The following is a 16,687-nucleotide window of genomic DNA, read 5'->3' on the forward strand; positions in this document are numbered from 1 at the left end:
TGGCTAAACAAAACTGACTCCTCCCTTGTGCCGCTACTGCAAGGCATCCTGGGGGATTTGGCAGACCAAGACCTCAGGACAGCAGACATAGCCGGAACGCGACTGTGTTGCAGGGGGATGTCCAACCTCAGGACAGCAGACATAGCCGGAACGCGACTGTGTTGCAGGGGGATGTCCATCAGTCAAAGGGAAAAGTGGGCTCGGGCTTCAGTTTCTGGAACAGATAAACCTTCCGCGCTGGGGGACAACAAAGCCATCTGCACTCCCAATCCTTCTGTTGTTCACACGGTAGATAAAGTCTCCAGAGAGACCAGCAAAAATTGCCGATGCTGACTGTATTTCAAGTCATCATGGCGGGGTATTGGGAAAAGTTTTCAACTAGCAATAATCACGCCTCGGTTAAACCTCATGGGCTATGATACTGCCACTGCGCAAAGCTAAAGAAGCTCAGGTGGCAGACATATCCATGCCTCCCAGGAAGAGCTAATTTAAGCCGTGGCTAAACAAAACTGACTCCTCCCTTGTGCCGCTACTGCAAGGCATCCTGGGGGATTTGGCAGACCAAGACCTCAGGACAGCAGACATAGCCGGAACGCGACTGTGTTGCAGGGGGATGTCCAACCTCAGGACAGCAGACATAGCCGGAACGCGACTGTGTTGCAGGGGGATGTCCATCAGTCAAAGGGAAAAGTGGGCTCGGGCTTCAGTTTCTGGAACAGATAAACCTTCCGCGCTGGGGGACAACAAAGCCATCTGCACTCCCAATCCTTCTGTTGTTCACACGGTAGACAAAGTCTCCAGAGAGACCAGCAAAAATTGCCGATGCTGACTGTATTTCAAGTCATCATGGCGGGGTATTGGGAAAAGTTTTCAACTAGCAATAATCACGCCTCGGTTAAACCTCATGGGCTATGATACTGCCACTGCGCAAAGCTAAAGAAGCTCAGGTGGCAGACATATCCATGCCTCCCAGGAAGAGCTAATTTAAGCCGTGGCTAAACAAAACTGACTCCTCCCTTGTGCCGCTACTGCAAGGCATCCTGGGGGATTTGGCAGACCAAGACCTCAGGACAGCAGACATAGCCGGAACGCGACTGTGTTGCAGGGGGATGTCCAACCTCAGGACAGCAGACATAGCCGGAACGCGACTGTGTTGCAGGGGGATGTCCATCAGTCAAAGGGAAAAGTGGGCTCGGGCTTCAGTTTCTGGAACAGATAAACCTTCCGCGCTGGGGGACAACAAAGCCATCTGCACTCCCAATCCTTCTGTTGTTCACACGGTAGATAAAGTCTCCAGAGAGACCAGCAAAAATTGCCGATGCTGACTGTATTTCAAGTCATCATAGCGGGGTATTGGGAAAAGTTTTCAACTAGCAATAATCACGCCTCGGTTAAACCTCATGGGCTATGATACTGCCACTGCGCAAAGCTAAAGAAGCTCAGGTGGCAGACATATCCATGCCTCCCAGGAAGAGCTAATTTAAGCCGTGGCTAAACAAAACTGACTCCTCCCTTGTGCCGCTACTGCAAGGCATCCTGGGGGATTTGGCAGACCAAGACCTCAGGACAGCAGACATAGCCGGAACGCGACTGTGTTGCAGGGGGATGTCCAACCTCAGGACAGCAGACATAGCCGGAACGCGACTGTGTTGCAGGGGGATGTCCATCAGTCAAAGGGAAAAGTGGGCTCGGGCTTCAGTTTCTGGAACAGATAAACCTTCCGCACTGGGGGACAACAAAGCCATCTGCACTCCCAATCCTTCTGTTGTTCACACGGTAGATAAAGTCTCCAGAGAGACCAGCAAAAATTGCCGATGCTGACTGTATTTCAAGTCATCATGGCGGGGTATTGGGAAAAGTTTTCAACTAGCAATAATCACGCCTCGGTTAAACCTCATGGGCTATGATACTGCCACTGCGCAAAGCTAAAGAAGCTCAGGTGGCAGACATATCCATGCCTCCCAGGAAGAGCTAATTTAAGCCGTGGCTAAACAAAACTGACTCCTCCCTTGTGCCGCTACTGCAAGGCATCCTGGGGGATTTGGCAGACCAAGACCTCAGGACAGCAGACATAGCCGGAACGCGACTGTGTTGCAGGAGGATGTCCAACCTCAGGACAGCAGACATAGCCGGAACGCGACTGTGTTGCAGGGGGATGTCCATCAGTCAAAGGGAAAAGTGGGCTCGGGCTTCAGTTTCTGGAACAGATAAACCTTCCGCGCTGGGGGGACAACAAAGCCATCTGCACTCCCAATCCTTCTGTTGTTCACACGGTAGATAAAGTCTCCAGAGAGACCAGCAAAAATTGCCGATGCTGACTGTATTTCAAGTCATCATAGCGGGGTATTGGGAAAAGTTTTCAACTAGCAATAATCACGCCTCGGTTAAACCTCATGGGCTATGATACTGCCACTGCGCAAAGCTAAAGAAGCTCAGGTGGCAGACATATCCATGCCTCCCAGGAAGAGCTAATTTAAGCCGTGGCTAAACAAAACTGACTCCTCCCTTGTGCCGCTACTGCAAGGCATCCTGGGGGATTTGGCAGACCAAGACCTCAGGACAGCAGACATAGCCAGAACGCGACTGTGTTGCAGGGGGATGTCCAACCTCAGGACAGCAGACATAGCCGGAACGCGACTGTGTTGCAGGGGGATGTCCATCAGTCAAAGGGAAAAGTGGGCTCGGGCTTCAGTTTCAAGAACAGATAAACCTTCCGCGCTGGGGGACAACAAAGCCATCTGCACTCCCAATCCTTCTGTTGTTCACACGGTAGATAAAGTCTCCAGAGAGACCAGCAAAAATTGCCGATGCTGACTGTATTTCAAGTCATCATGGCGGAGTATTGGGAAAAGTTTTCAACTAGCAATAATCACGCCTCGGTTAAACCTCATGGGCTATGATACTGCCACTGCGCAAAGCTAAAGAAGCTCAGGTGGCAGACATATCCATGCCTCCCAGGAAGAGCTAATTTAAGCCGTGGCTAAACAAAACTGACTCCTCCCTTGTGCCGCTACTGCAAGGCATCCTGGGGGATTTGGCAGACCAAGACCTCAGGACAGCAGACATAGCCGGAACGCGACTGTGTTGCAGGGGGATGTCCAACCTCAGGACAGCAGACATAGCCGGAACGCGACTGTGTTGCAGGGGGATGTCCATCAGTCAAAGGGAAAAGTGGGCTCGGGCTTCAGTTTCTGGAACAGATAAACCTTCCGCGCTGGGGGACAACAAAGCCATCTGCACTCCCAATCCTTCTGTTGTTCACACGGTAGATAAAGTCTCCAGAGAGACCAGCAAAAATTGCCGATGCTGACTGTATTTCAAGTCATCATGGCGGGGTATTGGGAAAAGTTTTCAACTAGCAATAATCACGCCTCGGTTAAACCTCATGGGCTATGATACTGCCACTGCGCAAAGCTAAAGAAGCTCAGGTGGCAGACATATCCATGCCTCCCAGGAAGAGCTAATTTAAGCCGTGGCTAAACAAAACTGACTCCTCCCTTGTGCCGCTACTGCAAGGCATCCTGGGGGATTTGGCAGACCAAGACCTCAGGACAGCAGACATAGCCGGAACGCGACTGTGTTGCAGGGGGATGTCCAACCTCAGGACAGCAGACATAGCCGGAACGCGACTGTGTTGCAGGGGGATGTCCATCAGTCAAAGGGAAAAGTGGGCTCGGGCTTCAGTTTCTGGAACAGATAAACCTTCCGCGCTGGGGGACAACAAAGCCATCTGCACTCCCAATCCTTCTGTTGTTCACACGGTAGATAAAGTCTCCAGAGAGACCAGCAAAAATTGCCGATGCTGACTGTATTTCAAGTCATCATGGCGGGGTATGGGGAAAAGTTTTCAACTAGCAATAATCACGCCTCGGTTAAACCTCATGGGCTATGATACTGCCACTGCGCAAAGCTAAAGAAGCTCAGGTGGCAGACATATCCATGCCTCCCAGGAAGAGCTAATTTAAGCCGTGGCTAAACAAAACTGACTCCTCCCTTGTGCCGCTACTGCAAGGCATCCTGGGGGATTTGGCAGACCAAGACCTCAGGACAGCAGACATAGCCGGAACGCGACTGTGTTGCAGGGGGATGTCCAACCTCAGGACAGCAGACATAGCCGGAACGCGACTGTGTTGCAGGGGGATGTCCATCAGTCAAAGGGAAAAGTGGGCTCGGGCTTCAGTTTCTGGAACAGATAAACCTTCCGCGCTGGGGGACAACAAAGCCATCTGCACTCCCAATCCTTCTGTTGTTCTCACGGTAGATAAAGTCTCCAGAGAGACCAGCAAAAATTGCCGATGCTGACTGTATTTCAAGTCATCATGGCGGGGTATTGGGAAAAGTTTTCAACTAGCAATAATCACGCCTCGGTTAAACCTCATGGGCTATGATACTGCCACTGCGCAAAGCTAAAGAAGTTCAGGTGGCAGACATATCCATGCCTCCCAGGAAGAGCTAATTTAAGCCGTGGCTAAACAAAACTGACTCCTCCCTTGTGCCGCTACTGCAAGGCATCCTGGGGGATTTGGCAGACCAAGACCTCAGGACAGCAGACATAGCCGGAACGCGACTGTGTTGCAGGGGGATGTCCAACCTCAGGACAGCAGACATAGCCGGAACGCGACTGTGTTGCAGGGGGATGTCCATCAGTCAAAGGGAAAAGTGGGCTCGGGCTTCAGTTTCAAGAACAGATAAACCTTCCGCGCTGGGGGACAACAAAGCCATCTGCACTCCCAATCCTTCTGTTGTTCACACGGTAGATAAAGTCTCCAGAGAGACCAGCAAAAATTGCCGATGCTGACTGTATTTCAAGTCATCATGGCGGGGTATTGGGAAAAGTTTTCAACTAGCAATAATCACGCCTCGGTTAAACCTCATGGGCTATGATACTGCCACTGCGCAAAGCTAAAGAAGCTCAGGTGGCAGACATATCCATGCCTCCCAGGAAGAGCTAATTTAAGCCGTGGCTAAACAAAACTGACTCCTCCCTTGTGCCGCTACTGCAAGGCATCCTGGGGGATTTGGCAGACCAAGACCTCAGGACAGCAGACATAGCCGGAACGCGACTGTGTTGCAGGGGGATGTCCAACCTCAGGACAGCAGACATAGCCGGAACGCGACTGTGTTGCAGGGGGATGTCCATCAGTCAAAGGGAAAAGTGGGCTCGGGCTTCAGTTTCAAGAACAGATAAACCTTCCGCGCTGGGGGACAACAAAGCCATCTGCACTCCCAATCCTTCTGTTGTTCACACGGTAGATAAAGTCTCCAGAGAGACCAGCAAAAATTGCCGATGCTGACTGTATTTCAAGTCATCATGGCGGGGTATTGGGAAAAGTTTTCAACTAGCAATAATCACGCCTCGGTTAAACCTCATGGGCTATGATACTGCCACTGCGCAAAGCTAAAGAAGCTCAGGTGGCAGACATATCCATGCCTCCCAGGAAGAGCTAATTTAAGCCGTGGCTAAACAAAACTGACTCCTCCCTTGTGCCGCTACTGCAAGGCATCCTGGGGGATTTGGCAGACCAAGACCTCAGGACAGCAGACATAGCCGGAACGCGACTGTGTTGCAGGGGGATGTCCAACCTCAGGACAGCAGACATAGCCGGAACGCGACTGTGTTGCAGGGGGATGTCCATCAGTCAAAGGGAAAAGTGGGCTCGGGCTTCAGTTTCAAGAACAGATAAACCTTCCGCGCTGGGGGACAACAAAGCCATCTGCACTCCCAATCCTTCTGTTGTTCACACGGTAGATAAAGTCTCCAGAGAGACCAGCAAAAATTGCCGATGCTGACTGTATTTCAAGTCATCATGGCGGGGTATTGGGAAAAGTTTTCAACTAGCAATAATCACGCCTCGGTTAAACCTCATGGGCTATGATACTGCCACTGCGCAAAGCTAAAGAAGCTCAGGTGGCAGACATATCCATGCCTCCCAGGAAGAGCTAATTTAAGCCGTGGCTAAACAAAACTGACTCCTCCCTTGTGCCGCTACTGCAAGGCATCCTGGGGGATTTGGCAGACCAAGACCTCAGGACAGCAGACATAGCCGGAACGCGACTGTGTTGCAGGGGGATGTCCAACCTCAGGACAGCAGACATAGCCGAAACGCGACTGTGTTGCAGGGGGATGTCCATCAGTCAAAGGGAAAAGTGGGCTCGGGCTTCAGTTTCAAGAACAGATAAACCTTCCGCGCTGGGGGACAACAAAGCCATCTGCACTCCCAATCCTTCTGTTGTTCACACGGTAGATAAAGTCTCCAGAGAGACCAGCAAAAATTGCCGATGCTGACTGTATTTCAAGTCATCATGGCGGGGTATTGGGAAAAGTTTTCAACTAGCAATAATCACGCCTCGGTTAAACCTCATGGGCTATGATACTGCCACTGCGCAAAGCTAAAGAAGCTCAGGTGGCAGACACATCCATGCCTCCCAGGAAGAGCTAATTTAAGCCGTGGCTAAACAAAACTGACTCCTCCCTTGTGCCGCTACTGCAAGGCATCCTGGGGGATTTGGCAGACCAAGACCTCAGGACAGCAGACATAGCCGGAACGCGACTGTGTTGCAGGGGGATGTCCAACCTCAGGACAGCAGACATAGCCGGAACGCGACTGTGTTGCAGGGGGATGTCCATCAGTCAAAGAGAAAAGTGGGCTCGGGCTTCAGTTTCTGGAACAGATAAACCTTCTGCGCTGGGGGACAACAAAGCCATCTGCACTCCCAATCCTTCTGTTGTTCACACGGTAGATAAAGTCTCCAGAGAGACCAGCAAAAATTGCCGATGCTGACTGTATTTCAAGTCATCATGGCGGGGTATTGGGAAAAGTTTTCAACTAGCAATAATCACGCCTCGGTTAAACCTCATGGGCTATGATACTGCCACTGCGCAAAGCTGAAGAAGCTCAGGTGGCAGACATATCCATGCCTCCCAGGAAGAGCTAATTTAAGCCGTGGCTAAACAAAACTGACTCCTCCCTTGTGCCGCTACTGCAAGGCATCCTGGGGGATTTGGCAGACCAAGACCTCAGGACAGCAGACATAGCCGGAACGCGACTGTGTTGCAGGGGGATGTCCAACCTCAGGACAGCAGACATAGCCGGAACGCGACTGTGTTGCAGGGGGATGTCCATCAGTCAAAGGGAAAAGTGGGCTCGGGCTTCAGTTTCAAGAACAGATAAACCTTCCGCGCTGGGGGACAACAAAGCCATCTGCACTCCCAATCCTTCTGTTGTTCACACGGTAGATAAAGTCTCCAGAGAGACCAGCAAAAATTGCCGATGCTGACTGTATTTCAAGTCATCATGGCGGGGTATTGGGAAAAGTTTTCAACTAGCAATAATCACGCCTCGGTTAAACCTCATGGGCTATGATACTGCCACTGCGCAAAGCTAAAGAAGCTCAGGTGGCAGACATATCCATGCCTCCCAGGAAGAGCTAATTTAAGCCGTGGCTAAACAAAACTGACTCCTCCCTTGTGCCGCTACTGCAAGGCATCCTGGGGAATTTGGCAGACCAAGACCTCAGGACAGCAGACATAGCCGGAACGCGACTGTGTTGCAGGGGGATGTCCAACCTCAGGACAGCAGACATAGCCGGAACGCGACTGTGTTGCAGGGGGATGTCCATCAGTCAAAGGGAAAAGTGGGCTCGGGCTTCAGTTTCTGGAACAGATAAACCCTCCGCGCTGGGGGACAACAAAGCCATCTGCACTCCCAATCCTTCTGTTGTTCACACGGTAGATAAAGTCTCCAGAGAGACCAGCAAAAATTGCCGATGCTGACTGTATTTCAAGTCATCATGGCGGGGTATTGGGAAAAGTTTTCAACTAGCAATAATCACGCCTCGGTTAAACCTTATGGGCTATGATACTGCCACTGCGCAAAGCTAAAGAAGCTCAGGTGGCAGACATATCCATGCCTCCCAGGAAGAGCTAATTTAAGCCGTGGCTAAACAAAACTGACTCCTCCCTTGTGCCGCTACTGCAAGGCATCCTGGGGGATTTGGCAGACCAAGACCTCAGGACAGCAGACATAGCCGGAACGCGACTGTGTTGCAGGGGGATGTCCAACCTCAGGACAGCAGACATAGCCGGAACGCGACTGTGTTGCAGGGGGATGTCCATCAGTCAAAGGGAAAAGTGGGCTCGGGCTTCAGTTTCTGGAACAGATAAACCTTCTGCGCTGGGGGACAACAAAGCCATCTGCACTCCCAATCCTTCTGTTGTTCACACGGTAGATAAAGTCTACAGAGAGACCAGCAAAAATTGCCGATGCTGACTGTATTTCAAGTCATCATGGCGGGGTATTGGGAAAAGTTTTCAACTAGCAATAATCACGCCTCGGTTAAACCTCATGAGCTATGATACTGCCACTGCGCAAAGCTAAAGAAGCTCAGGTGGCAGACATATCCATGCCTCCCAGGAAGAGCTAATTTAAGCCGTGGCTAAACAAAACTGACTCCTCCCTTGTGCCGCTACTGCAAGGCATCCTGGGGGATTTGGCAGACCAAGACCTCAGGACAGCAGACATAGCCGGAACGCGACTGTGTTGCAGGGGGATGTCCAACCTCAGGACAGCAGACATAGCCGGAACGCGACTGTGTTGCAGGGGGATGTCCATCAGTCAAAGGGAAAAGTGGGCTCGGGCTTCAGTTTCTGGAACAGATAAACCCTCCGCGCTGGGGGGACAACAAAGCCATCTGCACTCCCAATCCTTCTGTTGTTCACACGGTAGATAAAGTCTCCAGAGAGACCAGCAAAAATTGCCGATGCTGACTGTATTTCAAGTCATCATGGCGGGGTATTGGGAAAAGTTTTCAACTAGCAATAATCACGCCTCGGTTAAACCTCATGGGCTATGATACTGCCACTGCGCAAAGCTAAAGAAGCTCAGGTGGCAGACATATCCATGCCTCCCAGGAAGAGCTAATTTAAGCCGTGGCTAAACAAAACTGACTCCTCCCTTGTGCCGCTACTGCAAGGCATCCTGGGGGATTTGGCAGACCAAGACAGCAGACATAGCCGGAACGCGACTGTGTTGCAGGGGGATGTCCAACCTCAGGACAGCAGACATAGCCGGAACGCGACTGTGTTGCAGGGGGATGTCCATCAGTCAAAGGGAAAAGTGGGCTCGGGCTTCAGTTTCTGGAACAGATAAACCCTCCGCGCTGGGGGGACAACAAAGCCATCTGCACTCCCAATCCTTCTGTTGTTCACACGGTAGATAAAGTCTCCAGAGAGACCAGCAAAAATTGCCGATGCTGACTGTATTTCAAGTCATCATGGCGGGGTATTGGGAAAAGTTTTCAACTAGCAATAATCACGCCTCGGTTAAACTTCATGGGCTATGATACTGCCACTGCGCAAAGCTAAAGAAGCTCAGGTGGCAGACATATCCATGCCTCCCAGGAAGAGCTAATTTAAGCCGTGGCTAAACAAAACTGACTCCTCCCTTGTGCCGCTACTGCAAGGCATCCTGGGGGATTTGGCAGACCAAGACCTCAGGACAGCAGACATAGCCGGAACGCGACTGTGTTGCAGGGGGATGTCCAACCTCAGGACAGCAGACATAGCCGGAACGCGACTGTGTTGCAGGGGGATGTCCATCAGTCAAAGGGAAAAGTGGGCTCGGGCTTCAGTTTCTGGAACAGATAAACCCTCCGCGCTGGGGGACAACAAAGCCATCTGCACTCCCAATCCTTCTGTTGTTCACACGGTAGATAAAGTCTCCAGAGAGACCAGCAAAAATTGCCGATGCTGACTGTATTTCAAGTCATCATGGCAGGGTATTGGGAAAAGTTTTCAACTAGCAATAATCACGCCTCGGTTAAACCTCATGGGCTATGATACTGCCACTGCGCAAAGCTAAAGAAGCTCAGGTGGCAGACATATCCATGCCTCCCAGGAAGAGCTAATTTAAGCCGTGGCTAAACAAAACTGACTCCTCCCTTGTGCCGCTACTGCAAGGCATCCTGGGGGATTTGGCAGACCAAGACCTCAGGACAGCAGACATAGCCGGAACGCGACTGTGTTGCAGGGGGATGTCCAACCTCAGGACAGCAGACATAGCCGGAACGCGACTGTGTTGCAGGGGGATGTCCATCAGTCAAAGGGAAAAGTGGGCTCGGGCTTCAGTTTCTGGAACAGATAAACCTTCTGCGCTGGGGGACAACAAAGCCATCTGCACTCCCAATCCTTCTGTTGTTCACACGGTAGATAAAGTCTCCAGAGAGACCAGCAAAAATTGCCGATGCTGACTGTATTTCAAGTCATCATGGCGGGGTATTGGGAAAAGTTTTCAACTAGCAATAATCACGCCTCGGTTAAACCTCATGGGCTATGATACTGCCACTGCGCAAAGCTAAAGAAGCTCAGGTGGCAGACATATCCATGCCTCCCAGGAAGAGCTAATTTAAGCCGTGGCTAAACAAAACTGACTCCTCCCTTGTGCCGCTACTGCAAGGCATCCTGGGGGATTTGGCAGACCAAGACCTCAGGACAGCAGACATAGCCGGAACGCGACTGTGTTGCAGGGGGATGTCCAACCTCAGGACAGCAGACATAGCCGGAACGCGACTGTGTTGCAGGGGGATGCCCATCAGTCAAAGGGAAAAGTGGGCTCGGGCTTCAGTTTCTGGAACAGATAAACCCTCCGCGCTGGGGGGACAACAAAGCCATCTGCACTCCCAATCCTTCTGTTGTTCACACGGTAGATAAAGTCTCCAGAGAGACCAGCAAAAATTGCCGATGCTGACTGTATTTCAAGTCATCATGGCGGGGTATTGGGAAAAGTTTTCAACTAGCAATAATCACGCCTCGGTTAAACTTCATGGGCTATGATACTGCCACTGCGCAAAGCTAAAGAAGCTCAGGTGGCAGACATATCCATGCCTCCCAGGAAGAGCTAATTTAAGCCGTGGCTAAACAAAACTGACTCCTCCCTTGTGCCGCTACTGCAAGGCATCCTGGGGGATTTGGCAGACCAAGACCTCAGGACAGCAGACATAGCCGGAACGCGACTGTGTTGCAGGGGGATGTCCAACCTCAGGACAGCAGACATAGCCGGAACGCGACTGTGTTGCAGGGGGATGTCCATCAGTCAAAGGGAAAAGTGGGCTCGGGCTTCAGTTTCTGGAACAGATAAACCCTCCGCGCTGGGGGACAACAAAGCCATCTGCACTCCCAATCCTTCTGTTGTTCACACGGTAGATAAAGTCTCCAGAGAGACCAGCAAAAATTGCCGATGCTGACTGTATTTCAAGTCATCATGGCGGGGTATTGGGAAAAGTTTTCAACTAGCAATAATCACGCCTCGGTTAAACCTCATGGGCTATGATACTGCCACTGCGCAAAGCTAAAGAAGCTCAGGTGGCAGACATATCCATGCCTCCCAGGAAGAGCTAATTTAAGCCGTGGCTAAACAAAACTGACTCCTCCCTTGTGCCGCTACTGCAAGGCATCCTGGGGGATTTGGCAGACCAAGACCTCAGGACAGCAGACATAGCCGGAACGCGACTGTGTTGCAGGGGGATGTCCAACCTCAGGACAGCAGACATAGCCGGAACGCGACTGTGTTGCAGGGGGATGTCCATCAGTCAAAGGGAAAAGTGGGCTCGGGCTTCAGTTTCTGGAACAGATAAACCCTCCGCGCTGGGGGACAACAAAGCCATCTGCACTCCCAATCCTTCTGTTGTTCACACGGTAGATAAAGTCTCCAGAGAGACCAGCAAAAATTGCCGATGCTGACTGTATTTCAAGTCATCATGGCAGGGTATTGGGAAAAGTTTTCAACTAGCAATAATCACGCCTCGGTTAAACCTCATGGGCTATGATACTGCCACTACGCAAAGCTAAAGAAGCTCAGGTGGCAGACATATCCATGCCTCCCAGGAAGAGCTAATTTAAGCCGTGGCTAAACAAAACGGACTCCTCCCTTGTGCCGCTACTGCAAGGCATCCTGGGGGATTTGGCAGACCAAGACCTCAGGACAGCAGACATAGCCGGAACGCGACTGTGTTGCAGGGGGATGTCCAACCTCAGGACAGCAGACATAGCCGGAACGCGACTGTGTTGCAGGGGGATGTCCATCAGTCAAAGGGAAAAGTGGGCTCGGGTTTCAGTTTCTGGAACAGATAAACCCTCCGCGCTGGGGGACAACAAAGCCATCTGCACTCCCAATCCTTCTGTTGTTCACACGGTAGATAAAGTCTCCAGAGAGACCAGCAAAAATTGCCGATGCTGACTGTATTTCAAGTCATCATGGCGGGGTATTGGGAAAAGTTTTCAACTAGCAATAATCACGCCTCGGTTAAACCTCATGGGCTATGATACTGCCACTGCGCAAAGCTAAAGAAGCTCAGGTGGCAGACATATCCATGCCTCCCAGGAAGAGCTAATTTAAGCCGTGGCTAAACAAAACTGACTCCTCCCTTGTGCCGCTACTGCAAGGCATCCTGGGGGATTTGGCAGACCAAGACCTCAGGACAGCAGACATAGCCGGAACGCGACTGTGTTGCAGGGGGATGTCCAACCTCAGGACAGCAGACATAGCCGGAACGCGACTGTGTTGCAGGGGGATGTCCATCAGTCAAAGGGAAAAGTGGGCTCGGGCTTCAGTTTCTGGAACAGATAAACCCTCCGCGCTGGGGGGACAACAAAGCCATCTGCACTCCCAATCCTTCTGTTGTTCACACGGTAGATAAAGTCTCCAGAGAGACCAGCAAAAATTGCCGATGCTGACTGTATTTCAAATCATCATGGCGGGGTATTGGGAAAAGTTTTCAACTAGCAATAATCACGCCTCGGTTAAACCTCATGGGCTATGATACTGCCACTGCGCAAAGCTAAAGAAGCTCAGGTGGCAGACATATCCATGCCTCCCAGGAAGAGCTAATTTAAGCCGTGGCTAAACAAAACTGACTCCTCCCTTGTGCCGCTACTGCAAGGCATCCTGGGGGATTTGGCAGACCAAGACCTCAGGACAGCAGACATAGCCGGAACGCGACTGTGTTGCAGGGGGATGTCCATCAGTCAAAGGGAAAAGTGGGCTCGGGCTTCAGTTTCTGGAACAGATAAACCCTCCGCGCTGGGGGGACAACAAAGCCATCTGCACTCCCAATCCTTCTGTTGTTCACACGGTAGATAAAGTCTCCAGAGAGACCAGCAAAAATTGCCGATGCTGACTGTATTTCAAGTCATCATGGCGGGGTATTGGGAAAAGTTTTCAACTAGCAATAATCACGCCTCGGTTAAACTTCATGGGCTATGATACTGCCACTGCGCAAAGCTAAAGAAGCTCAGGTGGCAGACATATCCATGCCTCCCAGGAAGAGCTAATTTAAGCCGTGGCTAAACAAAACTGACTCCTCCCTTGTGCCGCTACTGCAAGGCATCCTGGGGGATTTGGCAGACCAAGACCTCAGGACAGCAGACATAGCCGGAACGCGACTGTGTTGCAGGGGGATGTCCAACCTCAGGACAGCAGACATAGCCGGAACGCGACTGTGTTGCAGGGGGATGTCCATCAGTCAAAGGGAAAAGTGGGCTCGGGCTTCAGTTTCTGGAACAGATAAACCCTCCGCGCTGGGGGACAACAAAGCCATCTGCACTCCCAATCCTTCTGTTGTTCACACAGTAGATAAAGTCTCCAGAGAGACCAGCAAAAATTGCCGATGCTGACTGTATTTCAAGTCATCATGGCAGGGTATTGGGAAAAGTTTTCAACTAGCAATAATCACGCCTCGGTTAAACCTCATGGGCTATGATGCTGCCACTGCGCAAAGCTAAAGAAGCTCAGGTGGCAGACATATCCATGCCTCCCAGGAAGAGCTAATTTAAGCCGTGGCTAAACAAAACGGACTCCTCCCTTGTGCCGCTACTGCAAGGCATCCTGGGGGATTTGGCAGACCAAGACCTCAGGACAGCAGACATAGCCGGAACGCGACTGTGTTGCAGGGGGATGTCCAACCTCAGGACAGCAGACATAGCCGGAACGCGACTGTGTTGCAGGGGGATGTCCATCAGTCAAAGGGAAAAGTGGGCTCGGGTTTCAGTTTCTGGAACAGATAAACCCTCCGCGCTGGGGGACAACAAAGCCATCTGCACTCCCAATCCTTCTGTTGTTCACACGGTAGATAAAGTCTCCAGAGAGACCAGCAAAAATTGCCGATGCTGACTGTATTTCAAGTCATCATGGCGGGGTATTGGGAAAAGTTTTCAACTAGCAATAATCACGCCTCGGTTAAACCTCATGGGCTATGATACTGCCACTGCGCAAAGCTAAAGAAGCTCAGGTGGCAGACATATCCATGCCTCCCAGGAAGAGCTAATTTAAGCCGTGGCTAAACAAAACTGACTCCTCCCTTGTGCCGCTACTGCAAGGCATCCTGGGGGATTTGGCAGACCAAGACCTCAGGACAGCAGACATAGCCGGAACGCGACTGTGTTGCAGGGGGATGTCCAACCTCAGGACAGCAGACATAGCCGGAACGCGACTGTGTTGCAGGGGGACGTCCATCAGTCAAAGGGAAAAGTGGGCTCGGGCTTCAGTTTCTGGAACAGATAAACCCTCCACGCTGGGGGACAACAAAGCCATCTGCACTCCCAATCCTTCTGTTGTTCACACGGTAGATAAAGTCTCCAGAGAGACCAGCAAAAATTGCCGATGCTGACTGTATTTCAAGTCATCATGGCGGGGTATTGGGAAAAGTTTTCAACTAGCAATAATCACGCCTCGGTTAAACCTCATGGGCTATGATACTGCCACTGCGCAAAGCTAAAAAAGCTCAGGTGGCAGACATATCCATGCCTCCCAGGAAGAGCTAATTTAAGCCGTGGCTAAACAAAACTGACTCCTCCCTTGTGCCGCTACTGCAAGGCATCCTGGGGGATTTGGCAGACCAAGACCTCAGGACAGCAGACATAGCCGGAACGCGACTGTGTTGCAGGGGGATGTCCAACCTCAGGACAGCAGACATAGCCGGAACGCGACTGTGTTGCAGGGGGATGTCCATCAGTCAAAGGGAAAAGTGGGCTCGGGCTTCAGTTTCTGGAACAGATAAACCTTCCGCGCTGGGGGACAACAAAGCCATCTGCACTCCCAATCCTTCTGTTGTTCACACGGTAGATAAAGTCTCCAGAGAGACCAGCAAAAATTGCCGATGCTGACTGTATTTCAAGTCATCATGGCGGGGTATTGGGAAAAGTTTTCAACTAGCAATAATCACGCCTCGGTTAAACTTCATGGGCTATGATACTGCCACTGCGCAAAGCTAAAGAATCTCAGGTGGCAGACATATCCATGCCTCCCAGGAAGAGCTAATTTAAGCCGTGGCTAAACAAAACTGACTCCTCCCTTGTGCCGCTACTGCAAGGCATCCTGGGGGATTTGGCAGACCAAGACCTCAGGACAGCAGACATAGCCGGAACGCGACTGTGTTGCAGGGGGATGTCCAACCTCAGGACAGCAGACATAGCCGGAACGCGACTGTGTTGCAGGGGATGTCCATCAGTCAAAGGGAAAAGTGGGCTCGGGCTTCAGTTTCTGGAACAGATAAACCCTCCGCGCTGGGGGACAACAAAGCCATCTGCACTCCCAATCCTTCTGTTGTTCACACGGTAGATAAAGTCTCCAGAGAGACCAGCAAAAATTGCCGATGCTGACTGTATTTCAAGTCATCATGGCGGGGTATTGGGAAAAGTTTTCAACTAGCAATAATCACGCCTCGGTTAAACCTCATGGGCTATGATACTGCCACTGCGCAAAGCTAAAGAAGCTCAGGTGGCAGACATATCCATGCCTCCCAGGAAGAGCTAATTTAAGCCGTGGCTAAACAAAACTGACTCCTCCCTTGTGCCGCTACTGCAAGGCATCCTGGGGGATTTGGCAGACCAAGACCTCAGGACAGCAGACATAGCCGGAACGCGACTGTGTTGCAGGGGGATGTCCAACCTCAGGACAGCAGACATAGCCGGAACGCGACTGTGTTGCAGGGGGATGTCCATCAGTCAAAGGGAAAAGTGGGCTCGGGCTTCAGTTTCTGGAACAGATAAACCCTCCGCGCTGGGGGACAACAAAGCCATCTGCACTCCCAATCCTTCTGTTGTTCACACGGTAGATAAAGTCTCCAGAGAGACCAGCAAAAATTGCCGATGCTGACTGTATTTCAAGTCATCATGGCGGGGTATTGGGAAAAGTTTTCAACTAGCAATAATCACGCCTCGGTTAAACCTCATGGGCTATGATACTGCCACTGCGCAAAGCTAAAGAAGCTCAGGTGGCAGACATATCCATGCCTCCCAGGAAGAGCTAATTTAAGCCGTGGCTAAACAAAACTGACTCCTCCCTTGTGCCGCTACTGCAAGGCATCCTGGGGGATTTGGCAGACCAAGACCTCAGGACAGCAGACATAGCCGGAACGCGACTGTGTTGCAGGGGGATGTCCAACCTCAGGACAGCAGACATAGCCGGAACGCGACTGTGTTGCAGGGGGATGTCCATCAGTCAAAGGGAAAAGTGGGCTCGGGCTTCAGTTTCTGGAACAGATTAACCCTCCGCGCTGGGGGACAACAAAGCCATCTGCACTCCCAATCCTTCTGTTGTTCACACGGTAGATAAAGTCTCCAGAGAGACCAGCAAAAATTGCCGATGCTGACTGTATTTCAAGTCATCATGGCGGGGTATTGGGAAAAGTTTTC

At 51.3% G+C, this 16,687-nt stretch overlaps 33 non-coding genes across 33 annotated transcripts; all 33 read right to left on the reverse strand.

Moving 5' to 3' along the window:
* Positions 1–298: 298 nt before the first annotated feature.
* Positions 299–439, reverse strand: LOC142751236 (U4 spliceosomal RNA). The gene has a single exon (XR_012882791.1). It is a non-coding gene; the product is annotated as a U4 spliceosomal RNA (small nuclear RNA).
* A 355-nt stretch (positions 440–794) lies between these two features.
* LOC142751237 (U4 spliceosomal RNA) lies at positions 795–935 on the reverse strand. Its single transcript, XR_012882792.1, has one exon. It is a non-coding gene; the product is annotated as a U4 spliceosomal RNA (small nuclear RNA).
* Positions 936–1,290: 355 nt separating this feature from the next.
* Positions 1,291–1,431, reverse strand: LOC142751278 (U4 spliceosomal RNA). The gene has a single exon (XR_012882831.1). It is a non-coding gene; the product is annotated as a U4 spliceosomal RNA (small nuclear RNA).
* A 355-nt stretch (positions 1,432–1,786) lies between these two features.
* On the reverse strand, positions 1,787–1,927 carry LOC142751238 (U4 spliceosomal RNA). Its single transcript, XR_012882793.1, has one exon. It is a non-coding gene; the product is annotated as a U4 spliceosomal RNA (small nuclear RNA).
* Positions 1,928–2,283: 356 nt separating this feature from the next.
* On the reverse strand, positions 2,284–2,424 carry LOC142751279 (U4 spliceosomal RNA). The gene has a single exon (XR_012882833.1). It is a non-coding gene; the product is annotated as a U4 spliceosomal RNA (small nuclear RNA).
* A 355-nt stretch (positions 2,425–2,779) lies between these two features.
* LOC142751268 (U4 spliceosomal RNA) lies at positions 2,780–2,920 on the reverse strand. The gene has a single exon (XR_012882822.1). It is a non-coding gene; the product is annotated as a U4 spliceosomal RNA (small nuclear RNA).
* A 355-nt stretch (positions 2,921–3,275) lies between these two features.
* On the reverse strand, positions 3,276–3,416 carry LOC142751239 (U4 spliceosomal RNA). The gene has a single exon (XR_012882794.1). It is a non-coding gene; the product is annotated as a U4 spliceosomal RNA (small nuclear RNA).
* A 355-nt stretch (positions 3,417–3,771) lies between these two features.
* Positions 3,772–3,912, reverse strand: LOC142751270 (U4 spliceosomal RNA). The gene has a single exon (XR_012882824.1). It is a non-coding gene; the product is annotated as a U4 spliceosomal RNA (small nuclear RNA).
* Positions 3,913–4,267: 355 nt separating this feature from the next.
* On the reverse strand, positions 4,268–4,408 carry LOC142751240 (U4 spliceosomal RNA). Its single transcript, XR_012882795.1, has one exon. It is a non-coding gene; the product is annotated as a U4 spliceosomal RNA (small nuclear RNA).
* A 355-nt stretch (positions 4,409–4,763) lies between these two features.
* On the reverse strand, positions 4,764–4,904 carry LOC142751242 (U4 spliceosomal RNA). Its single transcript, XR_012882797.1, has one exon. It is a non-coding gene; the product is annotated as a U4 spliceosomal RNA (small nuclear RNA).
* Positions 4,905–5,259: 355 nt separating this feature from the next.
* LOC142751243 (U4 spliceosomal RNA) lies at positions 5,260–5,400 on the reverse strand. The gene has a single exon (XR_012882798.1). It is a non-coding gene; the product is annotated as a U4 spliceosomal RNA (small nuclear RNA).
* Positions 5,401–5,755: 355 nt separating this feature from the next.
* On the reverse strand, positions 5,756–5,896 carry LOC142751244 (U4 spliceosomal RNA). The gene has a single exon (XR_012882799.1). It is a non-coding gene; the product is annotated as a U4 spliceosomal RNA (small nuclear RNA).
* Positions 5,897–6,251: 355 nt separating this feature from the next.
* Positions 6,252–6,392, reverse strand: LOC142751245 (U4 spliceosomal RNA). Its single transcript, XR_012882800.1, has one exon. It is a non-coding gene; the product is annotated as a U4 spliceosomal RNA (small nuclear RNA).
* A 355-nt stretch (positions 6,393–6,747) lies between these two features.
* On the reverse strand, positions 6,748–6,888 carry LOC142751246 (U4 spliceosomal RNA). The gene has a single exon (XR_012882801.1). It is a non-coding gene; the product is annotated as a U4 spliceosomal RNA (small nuclear RNA).
* Positions 6,889–7,243: 355 nt separating this feature from the next.
* Positions 7,244–7,384, reverse strand: LOC142751248 (U4 spliceosomal RNA). The gene has a single exon (XR_012882802.1). It is a non-coding gene; the product is annotated as a U4 spliceosomal RNA (small nuclear RNA).
* A 355-nt stretch (positions 7,385–7,739) lies between these two features.
* LOC142751303 (U4 spliceosomal RNA) lies at positions 7,740–7,880 on the reverse strand. Its single transcript, XR_012882856.1, has one exon. It is a non-coding gene; the product is annotated as a U4 spliceosomal RNA (small nuclear RNA).
* A 355-nt stretch (positions 7,881–8,235) lies between these two features.
* Positions 8,236–8,376, reverse strand: LOC142751317 (U4 spliceosomal RNA). Its single transcript, XR_012882870.1, has one exon. It is a non-coding gene; the product is annotated as a U4 spliceosomal RNA (small nuclear RNA).
* Positions 8,377–8,732: 356 nt separating this feature from the next.
* Positions 8,733–8,873, reverse strand: LOC142751249 (U4 spliceosomal RNA). The gene has a single exon (XR_012882803.1). It is a non-coding gene; the product is annotated as a U4 spliceosomal RNA (small nuclear RNA).
* A 348-nt stretch (positions 8,874–9,221) lies between these two features.
* Positions 9,222–9,362, reverse strand: LOC142751307 (U4 spliceosomal RNA). The gene has a single exon (XR_012882860.1). It is a non-coding gene; the product is annotated as a U4 spliceosomal RNA (small nuclear RNA).
* Positions 9,363–9,717: 355 nt separating this feature from the next.
* LOC142751287 (U4 spliceosomal RNA) lies at positions 9,718–9,858 on the reverse strand. The gene has a single exon (XR_012882840.1). It is a non-coding gene; the product is annotated as a U4 spliceosomal RNA (small nuclear RNA).
* A 355-nt stretch (positions 9,859–10,213) lies between these two features.
* On the reverse strand, positions 10,214–10,354 carry LOC142751250 (U4 spliceosomal RNA). Its single transcript, XR_012882804.1, has one exon. It is a non-coding gene; the product is annotated as a U4 spliceosomal RNA (small nuclear RNA).
* Positions 10,355–10,710: 356 nt separating this feature from the next.
* LOC142751308 (U4 spliceosomal RNA) lies at positions 10,711–10,851 on the reverse strand. Its single transcript, XR_012882861.1, has one exon. It is a non-coding gene; the product is annotated as a U4 spliceosomal RNA (small nuclear RNA).
* Positions 10,852–11,206: 355 nt separating this feature from the next.
* LOC142751251 (U4 spliceosomal RNA) lies at positions 11,207–11,347 on the reverse strand. Its single transcript, XR_012882805.1, has one exon. It is a non-coding gene; the product is annotated as a U4 spliceosomal RNA (small nuclear RNA).
* Positions 11,348–11,702: 355 nt separating this feature from the next.
* Positions 11,703–11,843, reverse strand: LOC142751312 (U4 spliceosomal RNA). Its single transcript, XR_012882865.1, has one exon. It is a non-coding gene; the product is annotated as a U4 spliceosomal RNA (small nuclear RNA).
* Positions 11,844–12,198: 355 nt separating this feature from the next.
* Positions 12,199–12,339, reverse strand: LOC142751252 (U4 spliceosomal RNA). The gene has a single exon (XR_012882806.1). It is a non-coding gene; the product is annotated as a U4 spliceosomal RNA (small nuclear RNA).
* Positions 12,340–12,695: 356 nt separating this feature from the next.
* On the reverse strand, positions 12,696–12,836 carry LOC142751277 (U4 spliceosomal RNA). The gene has a single exon (XR_012882830.1). It is a non-coding gene; the product is annotated as a U4 spliceosomal RNA (small nuclear RNA).
* A 302-nt stretch (positions 12,837–13,138) lies between these two features.
* On the reverse strand, positions 13,139–13,279 carry LOC142751309 (U4 spliceosomal RNA). The gene has a single exon (XR_012882862.1). It is a non-coding gene; the product is annotated as a U4 spliceosomal RNA (small nuclear RNA).
* Positions 13,280–13,634: 355 nt separating this feature from the next.
* LOC142751316 (U4 spliceosomal RNA) lies at positions 13,635–13,775 on the reverse strand. The gene has a single exon (XR_012882869.1). It is a non-coding gene; the product is annotated as a U4 spliceosomal RNA (small nuclear RNA).
* A 355-nt stretch (positions 13,776–14,130) lies between these two features.
* Positions 14,131–14,271, reverse strand: LOC142751254 (U4 spliceosomal RNA). Its single transcript, XR_012882808.1, has one exon. It is a non-coding gene; the product is annotated as a U4 spliceosomal RNA (small nuclear RNA).
* A 355-nt stretch (positions 14,272–14,626) lies between these two features.
* Positions 14,627–14,767, reverse strand: LOC142751255 (U4 spliceosomal RNA). Its single transcript, XR_012882809.1, has one exon. It is a non-coding gene; the product is annotated as a U4 spliceosomal RNA (small nuclear RNA).
* A 355-nt stretch (positions 14,768–15,122) lies between these two features.
* On the reverse strand, positions 15,123–15,263 carry LOC142751311 (U4 spliceosomal RNA). Its single transcript, XR_012882864.1, has one exon. It is a non-coding gene; the product is annotated as a U4 spliceosomal RNA (small nuclear RNA).
* Positions 15,264–15,617: 354 nt separating this feature from the next.
* Positions 15,618–15,758, reverse strand: LOC142751256 (U4 spliceosomal RNA). The gene has a single exon (XR_012882810.1). It is a non-coding gene; the product is annotated as a U4 spliceosomal RNA (small nuclear RNA).
* A 355-nt stretch (positions 15,759–16,113) lies between these two features.
* On the reverse strand, positions 16,114–16,254 carry LOC142751257 (U4 spliceosomal RNA). Its single transcript, XR_012882811.1, has one exon. It is a non-coding gene; the product is annotated as a U4 spliceosomal RNA (small nuclear RNA).
* Between the last annotated feature and the right edge of the window lie 433 nt (positions 16,255–16,687).

This window comes from Rhinoderma darwinii, chromosome 3 (genome assembly GCF_050947455.1).
Source record: "Rhinoderma darwinii isolate aRhiDar2 chromosome 3, aRhiDar2.hap1, whole genome shotgun sequence".
Classification (NCBI taxonomy): Eukaryota; Metazoa; Chordata; class Amphibia; order Anura; family Rhinodermatidae; genus Rhinoderma; species Rhinoderma darwinii.